At 45.9% G+C, this 23014-nt stretch overlaps 1 protein-coding gene and 1 pseudogene across 8 annotated transcripts in view; one reads left to right on the top strand and one right to left on the bottom strand.

Moving 5' to 3' along the window:
* The window catches only part of LOC129471675 (protein RCC2-like), a 77972-nt pseudogene extending 74441 nt beyond the window's left edge, over window positions 1-3531 (top strand).
* CHCHD6 (coiled-coil-helix-coiled-coil-helix domain containing 6) overlaps window positions 1-23014 on the bottom strand; it is a 250023-nt gene that overhangs the window by 184110 nt on the left and 42899 nt on the right. The gene's annotated exons all lie outside the window — the stretch shown is intronic.

Here is a 23014-nt window from a genome sequence, read left to right as displayed (position 1 = left end):
AAAAAAGAGCCCGGGCCAGGTGTGGTGGCTCATGCCTGTAATCTCAGCACTTTGGGAGGCCAAGCTGGGCAGATCACTGGAGGTCAGGAGTTCAAGACTAGCCTGGCCAACATGGCAAAACCCCATCTCTACTAAAAGCACAAAAAAAATTAGCTAGGAGTGGTGGCACAGGTCTGTAATCCCAGCTACTTGGGAGACTGAGGCAGGAGAATCGTTTGAACTGGGAGGCAGAGATTGCAGTGAGCCAAGATCGCACCATTGCACTCCAGCGTGGGCAACAGAATGAGACTCCGTCTCAAAAAAACGAAAGAAAAAAAGAGCCCAAATAGCCAAGGCAATCCTAAGCAAAAAGAACAAAGCGGGAGACATCATGTTACCCAACTTCAAACTATACTACAGGGCTACAGTAAACAAAACGGCAGAGTATTGGTACAAAAACAGACACACAGACCAGTGGAACAGAATAGAGAACCCAGAGGTAATGCCACATACCTAAGAATCATCTAATCTTTGACAAAACCAGCAATGAGGAAAAGACTCCCTACTCAATAAATGGTGCTGTGATAACTGGCTAGCTATATGCAGAAGAGTGATACTGAACCCCTACCTTACAATACATATAAAATCAACTCAAGATGGATTAAATATTTAAATGTAAAACCTAGAACTATAAAACACTGGAAGATACCATTCTGAACATAAGACCTGGCAAATATTTCACAACAAAGACACCAAAAGCAATTGCAACAAAAACAAAAATTGGCAAATGGGATCTAATTAAACTAAAGAACTTCTGCAGAGCAAATGAAACTATCAACAGAGTAAACATGCAACCTACAAAATGGGAGAAAATATTTGCAAACTATACATCTGACAGAGATCTAACACCTAGAATCTATAAGAAACTTAAGCAAATTAATAAGCAAAAAAAAAAAAAACCCATTAAGAAGTGGGCAAAGGACATACATGCAGCCAATGAGCATATGAAAAAATGGTCAACATCACTAAGCATTAGAGAAATGCAAATCAAAATCAAAATGAGATACCATCTTACACCAGTCAGAATATTATTAAAAAGTCAAAAAATAATAGATGTTGGCGAGGTTGTGGAGAAAAGGGAATGCTTATAGACACTGCTGTGGGAATGTAAATTACTTCAGCCTCTGTGGAAAACAATGTGGCGAGATTCCCCAAAGAACTTAAAATTGAACTATCATTCAATCCAGCAATCTCATTATTGGGTATATACCCAAAGGAATATAAATTCTTCTGCCATAAAGACACACACACACATATTGTATCAGTCCGTTCTTGCACTATTGTAAAGAAATAACTGAGACTGGGTAGTTTATAAAGAAAAATGGTTTAACTGGCTCGCAGTTCTGCTGCACAGGATGAAAAGGTACACAAGAAGAACAAGTTCTTCCTGTGCATGGCTGTACAGGAAGCATAGTGGCTTCTGCTTCTGCAGAGACCTCAGGAAGTTTCCAATCACGATGTAAGGCAAAGAGGGAACAGCTGTCTTACAGGGCAGAAGCAGGAGCGACAGAGAGAGAGGTTAGGGGAGGTGCTACACACTTTTAAATAAACAGATCTCACAAGAACTCACTATCACACAAACAGCACTAAGGGAATGGTGCTAAACCATGCATGAGAAATCTACCCCCACGATCCAATCACTGCCCACTAGGCCCCACCTCCAACACTGGGGATTACAATTCGACATGAGATTTGGGTGGGGACACAGACCCAAACCATATCACATATGTTCACTGCAGCACTACTCACAATAGGAAAGATATGGCATCAACCTAAATACTCATCAATGGTACACTGGATAAACAAAATGTGGTGCATGTACACCATGGAATACTATGCAGACATAAAAAAGAATGAGATCGTGTCCGTTGTGGCAACATAGATGGAGTTGGAGGCCATTATCCTAAGCAAACTAACACAGGAACAGTAAACCAAAGGCTGCATGTTCTCACAAGTGGGAGCTAAACAATGAAAACACTTGGATACTAGGAGGGGAACAACAGACACTGGGGCCCACTTGAGGATGGAAGGTAGGAAGACGGAGAGAATCAGAAAAAATATCCTTTGGGTATTAGGCTAATTATCTGGATGATGAAATTATTAGTACACAAAACCCCTGTGACATGCAGTTTACCTATATAATAAACCTTCGCAAGCACCCCTGAACCTAAATGTTGAAAATAAATAAATAGAAATAAAAAATAGAAAATGCTTTGGGTAAGCTAACAACACACAGGTGCCTGGTGGGAAAATCATGGTCTGGACAGAAAAGAGAGCACCTAACAAGCATGGGAGGAAAAGTCAGGAAAGATTCTTTGGAAATCTAGGAATGAGAAAGGGCAGCTGGGACATGGTGACACCAAAAGAGTAGAAGCCCCCAGACTCATCAAGGGTCTCGGCCACGAAGTGATCATGTCTGCGGCATGTGGGCAGAACTACACCTTGGCCTTGATGGAAACGGGCTCCGTGTTTGCGTTTGGGGAGAACAAGATGGGGCAGATGGACCTTGGCAACCTGATAGACACTATCCCTAGCCCCGCATAGATAATGTACAATGGCCAGCCAATTACTAAAATGGCCTGTGGGGCTGAATTCAGCATAATGGACTGCAAAGGAAAACTCTATTTCTTTGGGTGCCATGAATATGGTCAGCTGGGACACAACTCGAATGGGAAGTTCATCGCCTGGGCACAGCGGATAGAGTACAACTACAGACTAGTTCCCCAGTGAGTGGCCATCTTCATCGAGGCAGATCCTGCCTGTACCAAATGTAGCTGTGTGAGACGTAGCCTGTGGCGCTAACCACACACTGGTCCTGGACCCCCAGAAGTGAGTCTTCTGGGGCTTCGGTGGCTATGGCCGGCTGGGCCACACAGAGCAGAAGGATGAGATGGTCCCCCACCTGCTGAAGCTGTTTGACTTCCCTGGGCATGGGGCATCCCAGATCTATGCCAGTTACACCTGCTCCTTTGTCATCAGTGAAGTGGGTGGTCTGTTTTTCTGGGGGGCCACCAACACCTCCTGTGAATCTACCACATACCCGAAAGCAGTGCAGGACCTCTGTGGCTGGAGAATCCGGAGCCTGGCTTGTGGGAAGAGGACCATCATTGTGGCCACCAACGAGAGAGCACCATCAGGTGGGGCCCATCACCGACCTTTGGGGAACTGGGCTATGGGACCACAAGCCCAAGTTTTCCACTGCCGCCCAGGAGGTGAACACTCTGGATGGCATTTTCTCAGAGAAGGTCACCATGGGCTACTCACACTCTGTGGTGATAGCAAAAGACAAAAGTGAGACCATGAAAGAGAAGATCAAGAAACTGCCAGAATACAACTGCTGAACCCTTTGATGCTCCCAGAGACTTCTTCAACTCTACACCTCTTGTGGCAGCTGTCATTTCCATGTGCACTGGGATGTGAAGTCAAACGAGGTATTTAAAAAAGCAAAAGCTGACCGAAGGTGCATTTTTGTTTAGACTCCATAAGATTCCATTTTACAAGTGATCCAATATTTACCTTTTTTTCTGTACGCTTTCCAAAGTATGTTTTTTTCACCTTAATGTCGAATTAAAATACTTGCTGATAGTTGACTTACCATTCCTACAAGAGGCAGAAACTTTCAGCAATCTAGGTTTTTTTTTTAAGTTTTTTTCTTTCTTCCTCTCCTGAATACACTCCCCAAAAGACCCCTTTCCAGTTATAATTAGCATTGTGATCCAAGCGGATGCTACACAGAAGAGGAATCGCCATTTAATCAGAAAAAATGTCCCTTACAGGAACCAGCAGCAGCCAGGCAAAGTCACCGGCCTGCCTCCATCCAAAATCATGCTCGCGTGCTTCGGAAACATCCGGGTCCCCCTTTCCTGCTTTTTCTTGCAGATTGGCCTAAGCTGGTGTTGGTTCTATTTCTCCCCTTGGCTGCCTATAATCTGCTGTGTCCCCCTGGAGGGGGATTGGGAGTCTGTATTTAGCCATTTATATCTACTTGAGCTGTTAAAGAAGTCCAAATGAAAATCAGGTGATGGTGGAACCCTGGGGACTTGGGGGTGGGGCAGAGGTGGTTCCCTGTGGAGCCAGGGCTGAGCCTTGTCACATGCACTCACCAATTAGAGATTGATCAGCCAGCAGTCAAGTGCATTCTCCAGTCCTTGCAAGAAGGATCAGCCCTTTCTGTACCAGCCTTGATCGCCTTGTGCTTTGGTCTCCTTTTCTCCCCTACCTGGATCCTGCCTCGCACAGGCCGTCCTGTTACTGAGACTCGGGGTACTGTTCTGCTGACCCAGCTCTCTTTAGTCACGTTTGCTTGGCTCTGGTACCAAATATTTGAGGTTACCAAAGAATGTCCTTCCTTGCGTGTCAGCACGGATGCTGTGACTGCCACCAGCGTCCCCGTCAAGTGCCTGTGCCCGAGCTCGCTGTGCTGAGTGAGTTATGAGGTACCTTTCCTGGAACACTCCTCTTGCCTGGACCCAAGAGAGGCGACAGCTCTGGCTGGGGCTCTTGGTTTCCAGAGGGTCTGGACTGGTTTGGGTACTTTAAAATAGATATTTAATTCAGTGGTGCTTATGGGGGAGATGAGAATAGAACTTAAACGTGAGAACTGGGTGGATGGGAAAGTTAAATATTGGTCTCTTCAAGTTTTTTTGTTGTTGTTGTTTTTTGCATTTGCTATTGTTACCACATGTCACTGTCTCCATGTTAAAATGCCAAAAATGATCTAGTTGTTGTTGCTTTTTTCCCTATTTTCCACCCCAGTCACTCCTTACTGTGACTCCTGCCCTTGGAGGGCACGTAGCAATGTCTGTCCCGCCAGTCCCAAGGCCCTATGGGAGGAGACTGGCCTGTACCTCTCTAAGACTTAGTCTTAGAGATGCCACGTGCATCTCTTGTTCTGTGTTCAACCAGTAGTCCAGGGGAGAAGCTTCTGCCACTTCAGAGCTTTGCTAAACTAATCTAATTTGTCCATATCACCCCAAAACCACCATCTCTAACTCAAGCTTCCATGCGACAGCCTGATCCGTTTCCCTGGACAGGTCTCTTTCCTGGAACGCAGCCCAGGCACCTGTGCTCCTGGAATCCTTGAGGTCTCTCCTTTGAGTCGTGGTCACCGAGAGGGTTGAGGACGCAGCACCTGAGGTCCCAGCCTTTGCAGGAGACGCCCTGGGCAGAGCTGGACTTAGATCTTCCGGCGGCCTCACGTAAACCTGGCAGCCAGCCTCTTCTAGAACCCTAGCCAGGGACTGGAGCAGGAAAGGGGCCTTTGAAGTGACGACTGCCTTGTCCCGCACCTCCCTTTGGCTTAGATTGAAAAATGAACTTCCTAATGGGTTAAATCCTTTAAAACAAGGAATTGGGGGGAAGGGCGTCATGTATTCCTAGAGAAAGGTACACAGTTGCCCAGCTGGGAACGTGCTTGGTGCTGACCCCCCGGGTATCTGACTGGTCTTCCAGCTCAGGAAAAAGAATTTGAAAGAGGATTAGCATGAAGGGGAATCAAAGAGAAGGTTGTGATTTGGTTGAAGGTGCCTGGTTTAGTGCTATAATTGTATTATTTTATACATATATATGTATGTATATATATGTGTGTGTATTTCTTGGAGTAAACATTTTAAATAAACAACATAATTGTCTAAAAAACAAAAAAATTATAAATCTATATTACTGGGACACAAGGTATAAAAATATAATTTGTGACAATAACATAAATAGGGGAGCAGAGCTATATAGGAGCAGAGTTAGTTGTTTTTAGCTTTATTCACTGTGGTAAAATATACATAAAATATTCCATTTTTAACCATTGTAAAGCACACAATTTCAGCATTATGTACATCCAAAATGCTGAGTAACTACCACCACTATCTATTTCCAAAACTTTTGCATCATCCCACACAAAAGCTCTTTACTGGTTAAACCATAATTCCTCATCCTCCTCTCCCATAGACTCTGGTAACTTCTATTCTACTTTCTGTCTCCATGAATTGGCAGAGATTTTAAGTTAAACTGATATTAATTCCACTGGATTGTTAGAAATTTTGGATGTTAACTGTAATCCCCACTGTAAACACAAAGAAAGTATCTGAAGAATATACGCTAAAGAAATGAGGCTGAGTGCGGTAGTTCATGCTTGTAAGCCCAGCACTTTGGGAGGCCAAGGCAAGAGGATCACTTGAGGCCAGGAGTTCAAGACTAGCCTGGACAACATAACAAGACCCCATCTTTAAAAAAATACAAATAAATAAACAAACAAAAACAATAGTTGGGCATGGTGGCAAACATCTGTAGGCCTAGGTACTTAGGAGGCTGAGGCAGGCTTGTGTGAGCCCAGAAGTTTGAGATTACAGTGAGCTATGATCACGCCACTGTACTGCAGCCTGGACAACAGAGCACAACCTTGTTGAAAGAGGAGGGGGAGGGAGAAGAGGGGAAAAAAATGGGAGAAGAGGGAAAGGGAGGGGAGGGGAAGGAAAGGAAGGAGAGGAAAAAAGGAAAGGAAAAGGGAAAAGAAAAAGGAGAAAGAGGAAAGGGGAAAGGAAGAAGGAGAAAGGAAAGGAAAGGAAGAAAGCAGAAGGGAATCAAATCAGTTAACTAAATTAGAAAAATCAACTACATACAAAAGAAGGCAGAAATGGAAGGACTGAGGGACAATAAAAGCTATACAAATAGCAAAAATGGCAAAAGTCCTTCGTTCTCAATAATTACTTTAAATGTAAATGTATTAAACACTCCAATCAAAAGGCAGAGATTGGCAGAATGGATACATAAGCTGTCTACAAGAAAATTACGTTAGATCCGAAGGCACATAGGTTGGAACTGAAAGTATGCAAAATAACTAAAAGAGCTGGGTGGCTACAATAATATGCGAAATAAAGTAGACTTTAAGTAGAAAATAGTCACAAGAAACAAAAAAGGATACACATTAATAAAAGGGTCAATTCATCAAGAAGTTATATCAAGTATAAATATACACGCACTGAAAAACAGAGCTCCAAAGTATAGGAAACAAACATTCATAAAATAAAAGGGACAAATAGTTCTAAGATAACAGTTCAAGATTTCAATACCCTATTCTCAATAATAAACAGAACAATTTGACAGCAGATTAATAAGAAAACAGAGGACTTGAACAATACTATAAACTAATGAGACTTAATAGACATATGTAGAACACTCCACATAGACCATATATTGGGCACAAAACAAGCTTCAACAAATTTAGAAGATGGACATCATAAGAAGTATCTTCTCCAGTCACAATGGAATGAAGATAGAAATCAATGAGAAAGAAAACTGAAAAATTCACAAATATTGTGGAAATTACATACTTAACAACCAATTTATCAAAGAAGAAAACAGACAAGGAAATTAGGATATAACTTGAAATGGATGAAAACAAAAACACAACATACCAAAACTTATGAGATAGAGGGAAAGCAGTGCTCAAGGGGAAATTTATAGCATACATCTTACATTACAAGAAAGATCTCAAACTAATAACCTAGGTTTATACCTTAAAGAACTAGAAAAAGAGTAAACTAAAACCAAACTGGCAAAAGGAAGGAAATAATAAAGATTATTAGAGTGGAGATAAATGAAGCAGAGAATAGAAAAACAAAAGATAATCAATGAAGTCAAAATTGGTTCTTTTAAAAGATCAACAAAATTGACAAGCCTTTAGCAAGACTGACAAAGAAAAAAGATAGCAAATACAAATACCTAAAATAAGAAATAAAAATAGGGACATTACTAATGACTCTACAGAAATAAAAAGGACATAAGGAGAATTATAAACAAATATATGCCAACACATTGGATAACCTGGATGAAAAGGACTAATTCTTAGAAACACACAAATTACCTAAACTGACTCAAGAATAAATAGAACATTTCAAAAGACTTTAACAAGAGTAATCAAAGTCAGTAATCAAAAACCTCCCAACAAGGAAAAGTCCAGAACCAGATGGCTTCAGTGGTGAATTCTACCAAACATTTAAAGAAGAATTGACAGGACTGGGTGCGGTGGCTCACATTTGTAATCCCAGCACTTTAGGAGGCCAAGGCAGGAGGATCACTTGAGCCAACAGTTTGAGACCAGACTGGTCAACATAGCAAGACCCTGTCCCTATTAAAAAATAAAAAAATTAGCCAGGCATGGTGGTGCATGCCTATAGTCCCAGACACTTGAGAAACTGAGGAAGGAGGACTGCTTGAGCCCAGCCATTGGAGGCTGGAGTGAGCTATGATGTGCAGAATGTGAGCTTAATTGGAAATAGATAACTACATTCTTTACAGATGTAATTAGTTAAAATGAAGTTATACTGTATTATGGTGGGCCCTAAATGTCATATAATTGGTGTCCTTTGAAGAAGAGGAAAATTTGGACACAGAGACAGACACAAAGGGAAGAATGCCATGTGAAGATGGAGACGGAGACAAAGATGTGGAGAAGCTGGACCTCTCATCTCCAAGATGTGGAGAAACTGGTAAGAATGTAAAATGGTGCAGCTGCTACAGAAAACAGTAAGGCAGTTCCTAAAAATATTAAAAACAAAATTAATCCATGATCCAACAATTTTACTTATGGGGCTGTGTGTGTATATATATTGGCAAGGCACAGTGGCTCATGCCTATAATCCTAATGCTTTGGGAGGCCAAGGCAGGAGGATTGCTTGCCAGGAGGTAGAGACCAACCTGGGCAACACAGCAAGATCCTTTCTCTACAAATTTGTTTCTTATTAGGTGGGCATGGTGCTGCACATCTGTAGTCCCAGCTACTCAGGAGGCTGAGGCAGGAGGATCACTTGAGCACAGGAGTTTGAAGTTACAGTGAGCTATGATTGTGACACTGCACTCCAGCCTGGGTGACAGGGCAAGACCTGCCTCCAAATGAGAAAAAAAAAAAGAACTGAAAGCAGGGTCTTGAAGAGATATTTGCACTCTCTTGTTCACAGCAGCATTACTCACAATAGCCAAAAGGTAGAAACAACTCAAGTGTCCATCAACAGATGAATAAATGTGGTCTATCCATACAATGGACTATTGTTTAGCTTTAAAAAGGAAAGAAATTCCGACACATGCTATAACACGGATAAACCTTGAAGGCATTATGTTAAGTGAAATAAGCCAGTCACAAAAGGACAAATACTGTTATGATTCCACTTATACAAGGTCCCTAGCGTAGTGAAATTCATAGAGACAGAGTAGAATGGAGTAGTTGACAGGACCGAAGATATGGGAAAGGGGGAATTTTTGTTTGATGGGTACAGTTTGAGTTTGCAATGATGAAAAAGTCTTGGAAAAGGAGAGTGGTGATGGTTGCACAACACTGTGACTATAATTAAAGCCAATGAACTGTATACTTAAAAATGACTTAAATGGCAAATTTTATTTTATATATATTTTACCACAATAGAAGAACTGAAAAAACAAATCAAGAATCATCAATGGGCAGAAAATTATTGGATGAAAGGCTGGAAACAGGATATCCCACATACTTGCAAAGCATCACCCCACAGATTACTTACTAATTTCAAAAAGGAACAGGTACCTGATATAGTTTGGGTATTTGTCCCCACCCAAATCTCATGTTGAAATGTAATCCCCAGTGTTGGACGTGGGGCCTGATGGGAGATGTTTGGGTTATGGGGCAGATCCTTCACGGCATGGTGCTGTCCTCACTATAGTGAGCAAGTTTTCACCAGATCTAGTTGTTTAAGTGTGTGGCACCTCCCCAGCCCTTGGCTCCTGTTCTCACCATGTGAGATGCCTGCTCCCCCTTTGCCTTCCCACCATGAGTAAAAGCTCCCTGAGGCCTCTCCAAAAGCGAGCAGATGCTAGTGCCATGCTTCCTGTACAGCCTTCAGAACCCTGAGCCAATTAAACCTCTTCTTTATAAATTACCCAGCCTCAGGTATTTCTTCACAGTAATGCAAGAACAGACTAACAGTACCTTTACCATAGCAAAATGTGGTATAAACCACCTTAACCAAGTAATCAAATTTAATGGTGCCAAGAGTGAGAGGAGCTGCCATCATGTATCTCCTGATGTAATACAGTGACGAGAGCACAAAAGCACCCAGTAGCGACTATTTGACCAAAACATTTAACCTGAACCTCATCATGAGGAAAAAATCAGAGAAATCCAAGTGGTTTTTTAGAGACAGTCTAGCTGAGATCTTCAACATCTATGTCATAAAAGACTAAATAAGGCCTGGGAAAACTCTTCTACCAGATTAAAGCACACAAGAGACACAGCAACTATAAGAAATGCATGTCCTTGACTGAATCTTGGAATTTCAAAAGACCGCTACAAAAGACTTGATTGGGACGAGGTAAACTGAATGTGGCCTATATATGAGGTAGAAAGTACAATCATCTTATTGTGGTGAGAAAGGAGAATGTTCTTGTTCTTAAGGAGATGAGATGCATATTCAAGTATTTATGGATGAAATTACAATATCTCCAAGTAACTCTTACATGACTCAATAACAATACAGGTAGAGTGAGGCCTGGAGAACACTCTGGCTTTGGAAGGCAGAAAAGCATCTGAGTGAATCATTTCAGAAGGGTAGTAGGGCTAACCACTGGATTACAAGAACACCACAAATGAACAGGCAATGAGAGATGAGAGCTGCTGGTAGAAGGTGGCAGGGCTGCAGGAGGCCACAGGGCTGGAGTGGCGAGAACAGGCAGAGCTGACCACGCTGGTGAGCTGACAGCAAGAGGTAGCGGAGAGTGAGAAAGCACACAGGGCCCACAGGTGCGATCCAAAGCAGAGCACAAAAAGTGAAGACTTATTCCAGGAAGGGTACTGACCGTTTATTCTTTATTGAACATCGGTCAAAAGGAAAGGAGCTTCTATTACAACATAAGTGACACAGGGTAGACAGAAAGGGTGGCTTTCTAAAAGAACACATTCTGGAGGTAATGAGAGAGGAGGACACAGGGCGGTCTCAGACCCATCCCTCCTACAAGTGACCTGGCAAAGGAAAGTCTTACTGGCTCCATTCGTCCTCCTCCTACAGTTCAAAGACTGAAACATCTCCTTGCTCACCTACAAACTTGAGAGTGGCTTGAGAATTAAAGCCAATTGCTAAAAATGGGACAGCAAAGAACTGGCTTAACAGACACAAAACCCATTATCTTAAGTTAAAAGAACAAAAGTCAACTGCTTAGTGCGATCCCACATGCATCCCATAAAATCACTTTTACCAAAACATCCATTTTCCCAACTCTTCTTCACAAGAAGAAAGCAATCATCCTCTACTGTGTCTACCTTCAGATTGAATGAATGGCCAAAAAGACACAGTGTAACATGCTTTGATTTGCTATGAGAAATGAGATGTAGTTCAACACCACTGTGATTTGTAATGCCATTTACATAATTAAACATACAGACAAGTGGCATGAGGAGGTGGATATGGTTAATGGAGTTGCAGAAGAGCTAAAAATAGCAGACACAGCTACAGGCTGGAAGGGACGCTGGGAGCGGCACCTGCTGATGGGCGCTGATGGCCACAGAAAGATGGTCAATACACCAGAAGCATCTTCTCTATTTAGCTGGGGCCTTTTAATCAAGATTTCAAAGCTCCCCACAGACATGGAGCAGCTGGTAGTGGCCTGTTTCACAGATGCAAACTGAAAGTTATCATCGGGCCACAGAGAGCTTGCCGAAGAGTTCATCTGGTCCCAAATTCCAGCTCAAAAACTTACCAAAAACCTGCCTTCCACCAAGACCTGAGAGTGGGTTCATCCAAATCAGTTTATAATCTGGTAGGGCACTGGGCCACGTTGAGCTTTCAGATTTGTTTTATTTATACCATACCAGTTTCTTCTTTTTCTTCCTCCTTCTCCTCCCTCTTCTTTTTTAAAGTCTGAATTTGTTGCTGACACCCAAAAATTCACATAGATACCCCTGTCGGCAGCTGGGCACCCCTGGGCTCATACTCCCAGAGCTCTGCAGTGCTTAGGTGCTCACCAATCCCTGCTGGGTTTTCTTACAATTTCTTACTCGTTTCTGTGGCCTACTTGTCCAGAAGGTATTAAGTTTGTTTAACACCAGTTTTCTTAAAACTGGCTTACATTTCTAACCTGTACCATCTCATGGTACCTACCTCAAAATATCTATGCACTAAGCAAAAGTGGTATGTCCTATTCTTCAATCTTTGCAAAATGCCTCCTGGCACTAGTTTGAGCTTGCTGAAGAAGTCTGTGTTCACTTTCTCTACTTTCCCAGTGATCTATACACCATAAACAAAGCCCTTTACTTTTAAAGTTGTCTTTCCAGGGCAACATTTTCCCTCTTCCTTTTGAGCCCCGCTGCTCCACCACCATCTCTTCACTGCTTTAGTGTTATTAAGGATTTTTCCCTAGACTTCTTCCAGATAGGTTGACAAAGTCCCCAAATACAGGGTCAGTTTCCCTTACCTGAAATGCACGGGACTAAAGTGTTTCAGACTTTGAATTTTTTGTGATTTTTGAATATTTGCACTATACTTACGTTGAACATCCCGTATCTGAAAACCCAAAGTCCAAAATGCTCCAATGAGCATTTCCTTTGAGTGTCATGTCAGCACTTGCAAAGTGTTGAATTTGGGAGCATTCTAGATTGCAGATTTTTAGATTTGGGAGGCTCAACCTATACAACCTGCGATTTTATCAAGAAAAACAAATATGTGTGTGATTGTTCAGGCTTTCTTCCCTATGCTAAAAAAGAAAGGAGGAAGAGGTAGAAATCTGTAATACCACCAGTTAATTTACAAGTGCACAAGGATACAGGTGAAAACAAACATACATGATGTGATTCTTGCCTTAATTAACAAGACACAAATGGATAACCAGACTAAGGTTAACCACTCATACTTACCACTGACCTATTATCTATTTGTTTACTATCTCTCCATCCTTACATTCCATACAACTAGTACGCAAGTGCTAAAGGGTAAGAGCTTTGTTCTGTTCTGCTGTATCCCCAATGCCTGGAACAGAGCATGGTGCACAGAATCTTCAATAATACCTGTTGAATGAATAGGTAAATGAATGATTTCCCATTTAGTCCTCATGCCTTGTAAGGCTGCTTGATACTACAACTGAGGAAATTGCGGCCACAGAGTGTTGATAATTTGCTCAAGGTTATCCAGGACCACCAGCCTATGGTGTGGGTATGACAGAGTAGGGAGACCCAGATTTATTAAGGGAGGCAATCCTGAAAAACACTGGTGAGCTACACATTCCACTCCCCTCTGCCTTACAGCATATGGCATGTACATCAGAATGGAAAAAGCTCTCCACGGTCCAGCTGGGGTGAGAAACAAGTGGACACCCTCCCTTCAGGAGGCCAGGCTCTCCAGCAGCCTGTGGCTCCCCAGGCAGCTCTATTGGAGACAAAGGAGAAGCGTTTTAATAATGTTCGTCTTTCTCCTTTTACAAAAACTATTGATTCTCAATAGTGGGTGTATTTAACAGAATCACCCAAGAGGCTTCTGCAATCTCTATTTCCTCTCTCTACCTTCCCCAGCCCCAGATTCTAAGCTATGCGTCCAAGGTAGGGGTGGGCAGAGGGGTTGGTGAAGAATCATGACCACAGTGGGAAACTCGGTCCTGTGTTCCAGCTGCAATGTCCCTCAGGCTCTCTAGCACCAGTACCTACAGACAGACCAGCTGCTGCAACAGGGATTCTCTCCAAGCCCTGCACAGACCCACTGCACGGCCCTGGACAGTTTACTAACCTCCCAGAGCCTCACAGTCATCTGCAAAAATGGGCAACACTGCCCCTACCTAAAGGGGCACTGTGAGAATCAAATGAGAAAACCTACGCAAAGCACCTGATCCAGGACCAGGCATAAGGAATGGCTGTGTCTACACACACACACGCACGCATGCACAGGTGTGCGCACACACACACACACACACATAGACAACAGTGCCACCAACACCTGGGTATTTCACAATAAGAAGGTACAAGCCATGACTTCATTCCCATCTCATAAATTTAATGACCACGAATTTTGATATATTGAGTTTATGAATAAAAGGGGAGCTACTGGTATCTTTTTTTAGACTAATGGAATGTTCTGTTTTTTTAAGTCACACAAATATATCTGCATTTAATGAGACAGTTGTGCCTACCTGTCAGGCCTAAATAATCGGGCTGCCAAAAAGAGAGCTACAGTGACTGAAATACAGATATACTGCAGACTCTCTGGGGAGCCTGGTGAAACGACAGGATTTCAAGAAACAGTGTGGAAGACACTTCCTCATACCTGCTGTGCTGCAGAGCCTCAGAGACGACCCTCCAGCCAGGAATGTTACCCAGGGCCCCAAGACACATGCCCAGAGACTTGCAGACGTGGGCATTTGCTCGGGTTCTTGGACAGGCCACCTAGCCTCACCCTGGGCCTCGGGCTTCCCTATACGGTGACAGGGCTGAGCTAGATGGACACAGAAACCTCAAAAACCCATTCCCAGCTGTTGATCCCTCCTGGTACCTCTCCTCCCGACTGAAGACAGAGCTGCTGCCTGCCATCCAGGACAGGTCCTGAGGAGAGTTCTCAGCTCTGATTTCATTGAACCCTTCTCCCTCCTCACGTTCTTGTCTGGCACTGCTTATGCCCAATCCACTTTCCTCTGCCCTTGCTAGAGCCAGAACACAGCTGGCCTCCTCTTTTCCAGGCCATTGTTCTTCAGGTACTCGAGGAGCTTGGATTCTCTCCACACTCCCCACTTCATCAGGATTTTAGAATATGACAACTCATTGCCCCCAATGGGAAGATGCCAGACCCAGGAGACAGGCAGCAGCCGCACTCCCTCCTTGCAGCCACTGCCCTTTCTGCCCATCAGCTTATTAGCCTGGAGACGTTCTGAGAGACGGCCTCCAAAAGCCAAAGCACCAAAGGTGCCTACCATTTCATCTCCAGGGCTCCTAAACAGGTCCTGCTAGAAAAGGTGGCAAGTGGATTCGATGGGGACTAAAAACAAAATTCATCTGGAGGGACGTGATCCCTAAGGAGAGAGACATCAGGGTTCCTAGCAGCAGTTACACTGGCAAAAATCAATCTCCCCTGAAAACCAATTAGGAGGAGCACACAGGATTTTCACTTCGGAAGCTGAACCGTTAGACGCAGCTTGCTTTGGAGAGGAAAAGAAAGAATGTTCCTGGACATGCTCGCCTCCTTACCCCAGCTTGCTCCTCTGCCAACAGCTGGTAACTTAGAAAGAGCTCAGCCACAAGGGATGCCAGTGGGTGTCCTGGCACAGATGTCCACAGGGAGATTTGCATGATCCCAAAGGGCTGGGTACATGGCTTAGGGGCTGAAGGGCAGTATGTGTGACAGAGCCAGCTGCCGGCACCATCTCTTGGAAGGAATGATTGCTTTCTAGGACCTATGGCAGGTGAAGCACTGAGCTAGGCACTCTGAAGATGTTTACACTCAATCCTTCCAACAACGCTGTGAAGTCAATATTGCTGTCCCTGTATTACAGATGGGGAAAGTGATGCCCAGAGACACTTAACCAAGGCCATGCAACTTGTTTCAGTAACACAGATGAGATTCTTTTAACCTTTTCTACTACCTGCTACTTCCTCTCGAGGCAGTTCAGACTGTGATCCAAAGAACTACAGCTCTAACTGCTATGACTATTCTATGGACTAATGTGGACAAACCAGAGATTACAGATCAGGGTAACAGGGATGTCAATGCTGCTGGGACTCTAAGGAAGCATGTGAATAATTCTAACAGGATCCCCCGCCTCCACATGGAATTTATACACCATCTTCCCAATAAACACTCAAGCCTAGCAATCCCTTTCCTCTCCACCTGTCTCAGGAAAAGCTGGTACTGCTGAGCTTCTCCAGGCCGCGTGCCGGTACCTCTCAGGTAGTACTACTTCCAGCAAGGCTCGGCATGTGCCCACCACAGCCCTTGGTGCCCACTGCCACCCAGACTCGTGCTGGAGCACTGCAGCCCACAGAGCAGGAAGAACCAAACCCATGGGCCCTCTCTTCACCCACTGCTGCAGAAAGGCAGCCCACGAAACTCTGGGCAATGCGCCTGTACACCAGACAGAGAGAGAGGGGCAAGGGAAGATGAAGAGAAGCAAGAAGAGAGGCAGGACACTGATCTTTATCTGGGAAGAGAATGCTAGCCAAGGTCCCAATAAGGTTGAGACAAACTCTCTGCTGATGCCACTTCTACAGAGGCCCCATCCAATGTTTACACAGAACTCCACCCCAAGGCCGGTCTACAAGCTGGAGCTATGGCAGGCATGCAGGCGGGCTGCAGCACGCTCCCGGAATGTCTTTGGAATGATCTGCACCCAGCTACCAGTGCCTCAGTGCCCCTCCTCCTCAGCCTCCAGGTGGGCAAAAGGACGGCACAGCTCCTGCTGCCGAACCTTGACTTCTTCACAGAAACAAGCAAGCATGACCATATCCAGATGCCAACTTGAGGTTCCTTCATGAAATGGCTGCTTGCCATGGGAAGTCCAAGCCACTGCTGTTAGCTGTTTGCTCCATGTCTCTTCCCTGGACCCTGAAAAAATCCCCTTGGCTGCCAAAATCATGTGACAGTCCATCCGCCCACAAGAAAGTCAGAATCTGCTTGTTTTGCAAAAAGCAGCCAAGGAAAAGGTGCTTGAAGGGTGCCCCCAGCTACCAAGAGAAGGACTAGTGCAAGGAATCCTATCCCCCGCCCCTCTGCCAGGTGGGGAAGCAGTCCACAGACACAGTTCTTAATTTGGCCTTAACCTCGGGTACCTGGCAATGACAAACAATGTGACTTACGAGGTCTAGGAACAAAGTAGCTGGGGTTGAGGAGTCAATGCCCCAGCCCAGCCCATCATAAAACCCCAATATTTCTCCTTCCTCATCTAATCCCAACTGCTCCTTCTCTACATTTTTCTGGATCCAAGCCAAGCCATAAGTAACTTTCTGGATGAGGAGGAGAACAAGGTGAGAGAAAAGCGGGGCCTTCCTCAGCAAGCTGCACTAAAGGGGCAGGAAGAATGGGATGCTAAGTCCCCACAGGGCAGTACAAACCTGGTCATCTGCACCTGCCCCCCAGGGCAGCCACAAAAAGGGAGGTCAGATAACACCAAAAAGCCAGGTCTCCCAACAAAAAGAGGCCAGGAGATGAAAGATCAGGCCTTGGGTAGAGGGTCTTTCAGCCTCCTCAGCTAGATTTAATCAGTCTCAAAGTTACCAGGTTACAGGCCCTCAGAGGATGACATCGGGGGAAGGGGCCTTCTCCCCACCCTGCCCAAGGCCTTCTTCCAGCACGACTGTCCTTCCAGCCAACGAGTGGCCCAGGCCTGCCACCTAGTGGGCTCTGCTCACACACAACGGGAAGAGACCAGATCCCAGAAGAGGGACTGCTGTGACCAGAGTCCTGCCAACAGTTCCAGGACTTCATTCACAAGGCACAGTGGGGTTCTCTCTGGCTGTGGCAACAACCAAAACTGTTGGAGAAAACTGTTTCCCGGGGACCAGTGACAAGTGAAAAATAGGAAAGAGGGAGCTTCATTCTCAGAGCTTGGCCTTCTTCCCCACCTTTTCTAAGCCCAAACAGCTCCTGCACCCAGAGCCTGTCCCCAGTGAAGCACAGGAAATGCATGGGACAGGAATGCCAATTCCAAAATGCTAGTCCTAGAGTGCCCCTACTCACACACACAGGTTCTAAGCTCTGGCCTCATCCTAAGACTCTGGCCTAAAAGCTGTGATTTTTACACGGCCATTAGATGAGTGAATTTTACTATGCATGAGGCCGTGTCCCGGAGGTGGACAGGGTACAGGGCCTTGGAGGGGCATAACTGGTAAACCTCAGAGGGCAGTACAGGCACATTCCATGTGCTGTGCACCTGGTGCTGCTCTAAGCTTGTCCCTCATCTCAAGAAGTCTTACGACTATCCAGGGAGGAGGCAGGATCACCAGCAGGGACAACAGAGGATTCAGTGCCCTGCTCAGGGAGCACAACTGGGAAGCAGGATTTAACCCCAGGCAACCCGGCTCCTGAATTCACACCACGCTGCGGCAGCCTCCAATCCTAGTTGCTAGACATAACAAAAGAAGAATAAATAAAAAACTCATACTCTAAAACTCTAAAAACCCAGGTCTGCTCTGGCTAGAGGGCCCCAGCAAAGGAGCAGAATCTGGGCTACCCTAGGGGAGCAGACAAAAACCAAGTTAGGGCAATGCAGGTGCTATTTTTTTTTTTTTTTTTTTTTTTATACAGGGTCTCACTCTGTCACCCAGGCTGGAATGCAGTGACATGATCTCGGCTCACTGCAACCTCGACCTCCAAGGCTCAAGCAAGTCTCGTGCCTCAGCTTCCCCAGTAGCTGGGACCACAGGTGTGCACCATCATGCCTGGCTAATTTTTGTATTTTTTGTAGAGACAGGGTTTTGCCATGTTGCCCAGGCTAGTCTCGAACTTCTGGCCTCAAGCAATCGGCCCACCTCTGCCTCCCAAAGTGCTGGAATTACCGGCATGAGCTACCACACACGGTGGCAAATTCTTATTAGTGAGAAAAAGAACTGCCTTCAAAGAAGTGTGACCAGAGGCCCAGAGGAAAAAAAAAAAAAACAGTCCCCCAGAGGCCCAGCAAGGCCTGGACATGAAAGAAAAACATACAGCCCTACCGGTGGTGACTCCAGGGAAAGCCAGAAGGCAAGAAAGATGAGAAGCCTTAGACCACCGTTCCTCTCTCTCCTACCCTTCCAGAGCCTCAAGAGGTCAAGATGTTGTGCTGGGGTCAGCATGGGGCACCAACTGCCCTTGCTCAGCTGTGCCTTCTTGTGGAGACAGCAAAGGCAGGGCCCATAGCCATGATGTCAGTCCCTGGAGGAATTTCATCGATTCCTCATTAGCATGGGAGAACTGCCTGCCCACCTGTTAGAAAGACTTTCCATTTATGGTGACAGATGGGGCAGCGTTAATGGGCTGGCTTTAACTGGGAAACAAGGAAGTTCAGGCTCATTGCAAAAGGAATTAGCATTAAAGCTAGGTGGGTCTGCTCATTTACAGGGAGGCTTGGGAGAAAGCTCTGGGAACTTGCCTCACATGCCAGGGGTGTCCAGGCGCTCAAGACTCAGGCCTAGAGGCAGCCATGCCCAACCAAGGCCTGCCCCTAGCACCAAAGGCCTTGCACCCTCTAGCACCAAAGGCCATGCTGGCTCGACCTCCATCTCAGTCCTTATCCTGAAGCAATTCCCAGGAGGGAGTCGCCAACTCTGGAGCACTTCTCTCCGATTCTGTCCGATCTGGTGGAAAACACTGTCCCTCTCTGAGGTCTGGCCAGGGCCATACTTTGGACAGCCAGCCAGGGGAAGAGCTGTGTGCTTTGCCATGGGAGACATCTTAACAGATCATCTTCCAAACAGAGACACGCACATCTGGGGTCTCAGTGGAAGCCCTGAGGTCAGCTGCCTGGAAGGCCAGATGAGCACTAGGAGAAAATAGTCAAAGACAACTCTGTGGGATATTCCCTGCTTGCTCCCCAGAAGCAATCCCCATGAATGTCTGGGCAGAATTGTGCCTTCTTGAGGACCCCTCCACTGCTAACTATGGAGAACTGAGCAGCTATCCCAGTTGCGCAATGTTTTGTAAATGATTCAAGCCCAGGTATGGAGAGAAGACAGGTTCTGTACTGGACGTCCTCAGTTTGAGGTCCCTGAAGGCACCAGGAAAGGTGTGGCCAACCAGCATCTAGAGAACAGAGGTCCTGAACAGACGTTGGGCCAAGGTGGATGTGGGTGTTTTCAAGAGGTAATAAGGAGGCAACAAACAACAGTGGTGGATTTCCAATTGCCCCCCAATAGCCATTCTTTCCTCCTCCTTTGGTATGGAGCTTTGGCTGGGCATCCAGCTACACTGTCTACACATTTCCTAAACAACCTGTCACTAGCAGTGGTCATGTGACTATCTTCTGGCCAACAGGATATGTCCAGAAATGATAGAGCCCAGTTCTGGTCTTGCCCATAAAAGAGCCAAACGGGAATGCACTCACATGGCCCATGTCCCCTTCGCACTGGTCAGGAACTAGAGAGAAATGGAGCAACCACTTTGCACCCAAGGCTGCTGAGGCTGGCAGAGCGACCACCAGCCTTGGACTACCTTTAGACAGTTCCATGAAAGAGAAACATGTCTTTCTTATTTATGCCACTGTATCTGGGGGCCTCTCTGCTACAGCAGCTCAATCTAGACCACAACTGATAGAAGGACCCAGAGGTAGGGAGGCCACAGAGGAGTCCAGGCATCTCCTTGTCAAAAAAGGGCATCTGGCTCAGGCCAGAAACCCAAGAGTCATTCTCAACACCTCCTTCTTCCTCACCCCAGAGCCCCCATCCTCACCAAATGCATCATTTCTTTCTCCACATAATTCTTCCCCCAGAGACTGTCACTGTTCTTTGTCTGGGTCACCATGATCTCTCTGAAGGGCTCTTGGGAATCCTGTTGATTCCCCTGCCTCTGCTCTTGCCCACTCTGCCATCTTCCCCAGAATCTCCATGAAAACCTTTCCCATGCTCCCTGCTGCTTCTCAAACCCAGTTTCCCGCCATGCCCATGAGTCCCTGCCCACTGTTCACATCCTTCTTGCTGGAGGCTGCTTTCACTCACTGAGCTCTCCACCACCCAGGCCGGGGCACACTCCCCACAAACTGCAGAGCTCCCCCTCCTCACTCTGTCTCCTTCCCACTTACCCTCTAGGTCATGGCTCACATGTCCACTCCTCAGAGAAGCATTAGCTGACCTCAATCTAAATTAGGTCACCACTATCACTCTCTCTCTCTCTGCAGCAGTATGCTTATCTCAGCTGGTAATAGTTACTTGTTTGACATCTGTTTCTCCAACTGGACCAGAGGCTCCAGTAGGGTCAGGATCAGGTCACTTCTGGATGGCCAGCCCAGCCCAGGCCGCAGCCCTGCTCAGGGAACATGTGTTGAATGGATGGATGCAGCATGCAGAAAGGGGGCAGGATAGCCAAGGCACAGAGGCTCACAGAAGGGACGTTTAAAGGAAGAGTAGCTGCTTGGTGATAAATACCCCTTGAAAGAAATGTGAAGAAGGAAACTTATCAGATTTGTTAGAAAGAAGATCACGGTCTTTTTTTTTTTGTTTTTTTTTTTTTGGAGATGTAGTCTCGCTCTGTTGCCCAGGCTGGAGTGCAGTGGCACAATCTTGGCTCACCGCAACCTCTGCCTCCCGGGTTCAAGCAAGTCTCCTGCCTCAGCCTCCCAAGCAGCTGAGATTACAGGCGCCCACCACCACGCCCCGCTAATTTTTGTATTTTTAGTAGAGATGGGGTTTCACCGTGTTGCCCAGGCTGGTCTCGAATTCCTGACCTCAAGTGATCCATCTGCCTCGGCTTCTCAAAGTGCTGGGATTACAGGGGTGAGCCACTGCACCCAGCCAATCATGGTAATTTCTGAGATCACACCAAATTGTAATGAGTTTGAGAAGAAAGATTATGACTTTACCACTGTGATTCCAAGACACTCTATGGCAAGGAAAGGGAAGAGCCAGGAGGCAACCAGAGTGGCTGCTTGTGAAAGGGCTATTGGTTTTAGACAAGGAGATCTAAGCAGAAAATGGGGAAGTAACAGAGCAGGCTCTAAGACGAGGGGAGGAGCTAGATCCAGGATCCAGGTCACTGGTAGAGAGGCCCCTTTTAAGAGGACAGGAAGCAAGGAGGAGAGGGTGGTGAGGCCAGGATGGAGAGAACTCACAAGTGGATGTAGGGAGGGCACAGGAGGGTGCTGCTGGAGCGCAGCAAGAGGAAGGCAAGGCAGCAGCAGAGAGGGTAACGCCCAGGAGGTCAGAGAGCACGAACTGCACGAGAACCCATCCATCCAGCCTCTAGCGGCCCCCAGAAGCCCAGGCCCGGATGCAGAGAAAGCAGCTGGTAGGGTTCACCCAAGGCTGGAATCCAGCAACGTGGGCATGGAGGAAGTCTCTGGAAATGAAGGGAAGGAGGGTGCTGGCTATATCTAGCTGTCAGTACAGACCCTGTGGGCAGGGAGACATGTCAGGCCACAAGACCTGATGGGCCATGAGAATTGAGTAATGATGAAATCCAAGACGGAGGTAAAGCGGATTTCTGATATACAAAGTGCCATCAGAAGGAAAATGCCAATTGGAATAAGGTTAAAGACCAGCCTTACTAGTAGGAAGACTGAGAAACATGAGCCAGAAGCCAGTGGCCATGAATGCTTTTCACCTTTAGCCTCACTAAGAAAATGTTTAGGTATAATTTCTGTTGAGAGCCTACTGCAGTCTAGACATTCTCCTAGGCACTTAATTTTATCTCACTGAAACCCCATACTAACCTTATGAGTTGCATTATCATCTCACTTTACAGCTGGGAAAACTAAACATGTATGGAGAGATCCCAGATAAGCAGTAGAAATGAGCTGCAAATACAAGTCTCTCTTACGATAACTGCAAAGTCACACATGATTACAAAGAGCACACCAAGACCCAGATCATCTGAGTAAAGATCTTTTCCTGGGCTTTGGACCTCAGTTAGAGAAACTGAGGCATCACCAGCAGCTCCTGAGAGGGAGAAAGGAGACGAGATGACGGGAAAAACAAAGACAGCTCCAAAAGCTTAGGCTGTCTCGGAAGAGAAGCAACCAGTAGTCCCAAAAGCCCTGTACACAGCCATGAAAGCTGAGATCCGGACAAGAAAACCCAGGGCCAGACAACTCAGCTGAGGAGAGGCTCCCCCAGTACTCCCAGGCCACCTCGCGGCCCCACAGCACCCAGGCCAACCATGCTGTCCTTGGTGCCAGCAGAGCACTGCCTGTGCAGCCATAGATTAAATAAAATGTCCTGAAGCGGCAAAGCCCACTCCTCCAGAGTGAAGATTAAGGAAGCACTGCAAACAATCACGAAGGGGAAAGGAAAAAAAAGGAAAACCTGCCACATGCCAGGCTGCCTGGAGTTAACAACCCTACTCATTTCTCATCAAAAACCTCTTTGGAA

The sequence above is a fragment of the Symphalangus syndactylus genome, chromosome 21 (assembly GCF_028878055.3).
Source record: "Symphalangus syndactylus isolate Jambi chromosome 21, NHGRI_mSymSyn1-v2.1_pri, whole genome shotgun sequence".
NCBI classification, from domain to species: Eukaryota; Metazoa; Chordata; class Mammalia; order Primates; family Hylobatidae; genus Symphalangus; species Symphalangus syndactylus.
This window is presented reverse-complemented; position numbering and strand designations above follow the sequence as displayed.